The sequence below is a fragment of the Chiloscyllium plagiosum genome, chromosome 8 (assembly GCF_004010195.1).
Source record: "Chiloscyllium plagiosum isolate BGI_BamShark_2017 chromosome 8, ASM401019v2, whole genome shotgun sequence".
In the NCBI taxonomy this organism is placed as follows: Eukaryota; Metazoa; Chordata; class Chondrichthyes; order Orectolobiformes; family Hemiscylliidae; genus Chiloscyllium; species Chiloscyllium plagiosum.
The window spans coordinates 48,511,841-48,517,843 of NC_057717.1; the positions used below are offsets into that span (position 1 = coordinate 48,511,841).

The following is a 6,003-nucleotide window of genomic DNA, read 5'->3' on the forward strand; positions in this document are numbered from 1 at the left end:
TCAGATTGAAGACACTGAAGCTTGAACACATCCACCAGCAGGTGCAGGAACAGCTTTTCCCCAGCTGTTATTAGACGGTTATGAGACTCTTTTGTTCAAATCATACTGATCTTGCTGACATTGAATTTGCTTTGTGCTCACTCTCTGCAATGTACCATTTTTCCAAGTCTTTTTTTGATCTCTTCATCGTCGCATACTATCATGAGCCTCTTTTGCTCATAAACAAATGGTTTAACTGTTGTTCGCGACACGTGACAATACATAATCAAATCAAATCCGAACCTTGACACACCGATATTCACAGATTCTGTGTAATTCGGAGAATTTTGAACAAACATTTAGACTAAGAACATTAGTGTGAGACTGTGTTCCATATGAATGTAGATGCAAACTGGATAACGTTTTTAGATCAATATGATTTAATATGGTTATATTTCTGTCAACACTAGGGTCAATGTCCTTCTTCCTGGGCTTTCAGTGCAACTGGTGGCATAGAAGGACAGTGGGCAAAAAAGCATGGAAAACTGGTTTCTCTCAGTGAACAGAATCTGATTGATTGTAGAAATGGACCTATTGGATGCTCTGGTTCAACCGCATTGAGAGCCTTTGATCTAGTGATTCAACTTCAAGGCATCAATTCTGCTGAAACTTACCCTTACATAGGAAAGGTAAATCCCCAAGACTTCTAGTAAGATTGTGGTGGAGTCGGGATTCATTCTCATTTCGTTTTATTTTATTTCTTCTCTCCTGTCTGCGTTCGCTTGTAAGTTTTCTTGTAGTTTATTTTAATTACCTCTTGGTGAAGAGCAGCGAAACCTGTGAGTGTGTCGAGCAGCATGGACTCACAACGGAGATAGCCGAGAGAGTTTGGGTTCCTGATGGCTCCTGTCCTGACGTTAATTCATGGCAGCTCAGGCGGTGATGAGTCTAGGTCCCTGTCAGTGCCCATATCCAGTACAGTTTCGTTCAGGCAACAGATGAGATCTGTTTTTGTTCATGGCAATATCTGTATCTACCATAGATTCACAAAATTAGCTGTGCAGGTGAGTCTGGGATTTTGGCAGCATGTGCATCCAGCACAGATTCTTGGAGGTAGGGTGCAAGTGGGTCAGTTTTCTGTCAGTGTCTGTATCCAGCAGAGGTTAATGGAGGCAAAGCGGAGGTGAGTTTTGTTTCCTATCAGTATATTTATCCAGCTCAGATTTATGGAGGCAGAAAAGGTGAGTTTGATTTCCTGTCATTACTGCAAACATCATAGATTAATTGAGGCAGAGTGAAGATTAGTTTGGATTCTGTCAGTAACGCTATCCAGCGCAGATTCATGGAGAGAGGGGAAAGGTTTTTTCGGGTTCCTGTCATGATCTGTATCAAGCACAGATACATGGAGATTGGGAGAAGGTGAGTTTGGATTCCTGTCAGTGCAGGTCGCCATCACAGATTCATAGAGGCAGCAATGGAGCTTAGGCCCAGTACAAGATCCGGCAGCAACTGCAGTGACTGCATTAGTTCGCGATATCTAAAGCAGCCTCGTGGTAACAACAGAATCATGTTTGGACCAATGTCATGCCCAGCAGCATCAGTGGCATCTACTTTGCTGAGGTCCAACAAGGCCTCTTTGTGACCAAGGCATCAGCGGAGTCAAGATGCTGCCAAAGATTGGGCGACTTTCATTCCGACGGTGATAGAGAAGGGGACACATGCCTGACCAGCATGTCCATAATGGAGCACTTAGCAAGGACTATATAATCCTTCAGCACTCCCAGTCATCTCAACCTTATCTTGGAATGCTCTCCTACATCTTGACACAAAACCTCGGACCCTCAGACAATCTGTCTGAGGAGTTAAGAGTACTTCCATTTTTGTGAATTAATGCGCACCATTCCTACAGTTCAAGGATGTGGAGGTTAGGGGATTGTCTATGTTAAGCTAGCCATAGTGCGCCCGGAATTATAGGTTAGGTGTGTAAGCCATGGGAGACGCAGGGTTACAGGGATAAGGTAGGGCCGAATGGGCACTTTCTGCACTCTGGGGATTCTATGATACTGTGAGTTAGCATGTGGATGTGACGTTCAGCTGAATCAACGGAACTTTCAGCATGTTCTGTCCTTCAGACAGGTACGTGCACGATCCACTATAACAGTTAAAGTACTAACACAGCGAAGGACAGGTCTGAAGAGTCAGGAATAAAGATAATTATTTTAGTCTGTCTGCTTCTCCCATATGCCCCATCGGGCTGGTCAGTCACAATAATATAAGCTGCAATTTTACATGAAAAGGAACAACTTACGTTTGCAGTATGAGCTATAAGAAGTTATAAACGTTTGAAGAGAAATCTTCGAATTATGTGCTCATGTCGTTGGTAGGTCTGTGTGTAAATATGGTCCGTTGTTAAGAGAGGTGTTTACTCTTTAGGAATGTCATTTACCGTGCAACGTGCCGGGTTGTCATTTGGCATATTGTGTGTAATTAAGAAACTTGGCTTGAATTTTTACTCAGGAGACTTTTTTGCGTAAGTTGCTTTACGGTTGATGCTGTTCCTCCAGAAGCCGTTGTTGTCTTTCTACACGTAACAATTGCCCCGAGTATTGGATTTGATTGGGATCAGCCTCTTGCGTGCAAATCCAAGCTCCTTGTCTCAATGTCACATAGTTTCACCCTGTTCTTCAGTTCATTCTTCAAGTCCTTACCCCAGCTCTTCCACACTCTCATGCCTGGTCTCATTGTAGATGACTTGTGCGTTATCATCCAGGACAGCTGTTGCTTTTGTTTTGGGTTTGTGTCAACACTGAATAATTGTTCCTGTGGTAATCTGAGGCCATGCAGACTTTAAGTTCATTGTAAGCCCATCCACTTTGCTCTCCAAAATGCAGCGTTTAATTGGACAAATAAACAACTGAATGAAAGAAACACTCTCTTCATATCACAGGTGTACATGATCTGGTGACTGGGCATCAGTCTAAACTCAACCCATTCTCTGGCTATGTTTTATGGAGGTGATGGCCTCTCACTCACTGGCTGGTGAGTCAACATTAACAGAGTCTCCTCTTTTCATGAAGCCCCAGTCTACGTATTGTCACTCGGGCACTGAGCTGGACAAGAGAAGGGCTTTGCACAAATGACAGCGCCAAGGAGTGGTCATTACCAGCCAGAGGCCAGTGGCCCTGCTCAACAGGAAGGCAGTAACATACTGCAGACCTCACTTTCTCCAGTAACATTCTGTACATCAATAACCTGAGGGCTGGCATTGATCTTGGGTAACAGACCAACAGTAAGTGATTGAGTGAGAGGAGGGGAGGTGACGATCACAACACAGCTTTGTGCAGGGGTGTGTTTGGCTGTGGTGGGATGTGGTGCAGTAAGGTCACATATCAGCAGGTGGACCCTTCCTCAACTGGTACTTGATATTTCCCGACCTCTAAATCTACAAGCAATGCTGAACACATGTGCATGTCGTTGTGTTCTCATGTTGAGCACCTCACTCACCCCTGAATGAATTATATTGGCATTGGGATCAGAACTGCTCAGTATTATAAATTGCCAATTTGTCAGCCTCAGTTTGGACTCCAGCACGAATACTCGGCTTGTGATTCATTACACCTTTAGTCACTAATTTACATTCCACAGCTGGGGAAACGACATGATCTCAAGAGTTAAAGTGAGAATGACACGCCTTTCCATCAAGGCATGACGTGACATCAAGGAGCCCAAGAAAATATGGAGTGAATGGGAATTGGAAGAAAAAGTTCCGTTAGTTGTAATTATATCGAACACACTGGAAGGTGATTGCAGTTATTTGATGTCTTTCTGCTCAGGACATGTCGATCGGCGTTCCTCAGTGTAGCCTTATTGGTACAGCCATCTTCAGCTGCTTCGTCACTGGCCTTCTATCCAAAAGGTACGCAGAGGGAATATCTACACGATTGTCAGCACAATTTGAATTTATCACATTTTGAAGAAATCTGTGTCCAATGCGGCAAAGTGTGGACAATATCTCCACTTGCGAAGATAAATGACAGACAACATTCTCACCAGACAAGTGCCAGACAATGACATAATGCAACATGGGAGAGAATTTAACCATTACTGAATCCCACACTATCAACATCTCTGAAGCCTTTCCATCAACTAAACAAAAGGCAAGGATATGGTGAAATACTTCCACTTCCCTGGATGACTGCAGCTCCGACAACAAAGAAAGAAACAGTTATTTTATTGGTTGTCTGCTGCAGACATTGGACAGATTGGACAGTAGATCTTGGAAACGTGCATATATAACAGAATTGCTGATAAGGGTGATTTGAAATTCTCCAATACTAATTGGAACATCCATGGTGCAGATTATCTGAATGGAGATGATTTTGTTAGGTGTTTCCAGGAAGTATTCCTGACGCAATAAGTAGATATGCCGACTGGGGGAGGCCATATTGGATTTGGTGCGAGGCAATTCGCCAGGCCAAGTGTCAGATACCTCGGTGGCAGAGCATTTTGGTGACAGAGAGCAAAAATGCCTCACATTTGCGGTCGGCATGGGGAGGAATAGAAACTGACTGTATGAGAGTGAATTTAATCTGGGGATGGGATGTTTACTGCACTTAGACAGGACCTGTGGAGTGTAAATTAGGAATAATTGCTTTACAGAAATGCACAACAGAAATGTGGAGCATTTTTTTGCTGTGCTGAATAACTTTGTCCCAATGAGACCGGTGTGGAATTGTAAAAGAAAGGCGCCGTGGATGACAAGAGCAGAAGAGCGGGATCTGGCGCAAATTTTGAAGATTACAGGGTCGAAAGGAAAGAACTCAAAAATGGACTGAGGAAAGCTGGTTGGGGGCATCAAAAAGACCTGGCTGGAAGGAGTTGGAAAAATCCAAATGTTTTGCACACGTATGTTAGGAATAAGAGAATGATCTGAGAGAGCGTAATCTCGATCCAAGCCAGTGGAGGGAACTTAAGCACTGAGCGTGGCGAGATAGAGAAGGAGAAAAATGAGTTTTCTTTTGCTATTGTATTCATGAGAGAGAGGGAGCTTGATGTTAGAGAGAATACTGGGGAAGAGCTTAATAGGCTTGAACAGATTCATACTAAGAATGTAGATATGGTGGAAATTCTGGAAAGCATGAGTATCATTCAATCTCGAGGGCCGGATCAGGTGTATCCACATTTCCTACGAGAAGTGAGGACTAAGATTGCTGCACCTCTGGCAATGATCTTTGAATCCAACCTTTTCATAGTAGTTCTTCATGTTTGGAGGGAGGCATATATTGTACTTCTCTTCAGGGAAGTAAATAGAGAAAAAACCTGGAAATTATTATCTCGGTAGGTTTACGTCTGTGGTCATCTAGTTACTGAAAAATGTTCGCAGATGTAGGAATTTGGATTGTTTGGATAAAGATTTTTGATTAAGGATTGTTGTTTTTTTATAAATGGCTTGGATAAAGAAGTGGAAGCTAACCAGAGACGTTTACCCAGGAAAAAGGCTGTCAGGAGAGGTCATACGTTTATGGTCACTGGAGAAAGTAAAGGGAAGATATCAGAGGTAGGTTATTTCCGCAAAGAGTTTTCGATGCGTGGACTGCACTGCCATCTTTGGTAGTAAAGTTAGAGACATTAAGAACCTTTAAGCGACTGCTGGTCAAGGACATGCACGGCAGCAATTTCAGAGGTGTGTATTTAGGTTGATCTTAGATTAAGATAAATGTTTGACACAACATTGGGGTCCGAAGGGCCTGCACTGTGCTGCACTGTGCAGTGTTCTATGTTTTGACAATGAGTCGGTTTGACACCATCCAGGACATTCACTCCATTTGTCTGGCATCAAATCCACAAATATTAATTCCCTCCAATATCATCACAAAGTGATAGCAGTATATACAATCCACAAGCTACAGCTGTGAAGTTGACCGATGGACTGTAGACAGAACCTTCCAAACCGAAGACCACTTCTGCCAAGGACCGTAGTTATACAGTTAAACACCACTCCCTGCAACATCCCCTCAAATCACT

General features: G+C 43.2%; 1 long non-coding RNA gene across 2 annotated transcripts in view; it reads left to right on the forward strand.

Annotated features, from left to right (window-relative positions):
- Window positions 1-497: 497 nt before the first annotated feature.
- LOC122552134 overlaps window positions 498-6,003 on the forward strand; it is an 18,557-nt gene continuing 13,051 nt past the window's right edge. Inside the window, exons 1-2 of one of the 2 annotated variants that reach the window (XR_006312315.1) lie at window positions 498-668; window positions 1,065-1,067. This is a non-coding gene — a long non-coding RNA (uncharacterized LOC122552134). The remainder of the gene's footprint in view (window positions 669-1,064; window positions 1,068-6,003) is intronic. The other variant, XR_006312314.1, reaches the window with a different exon arrangement.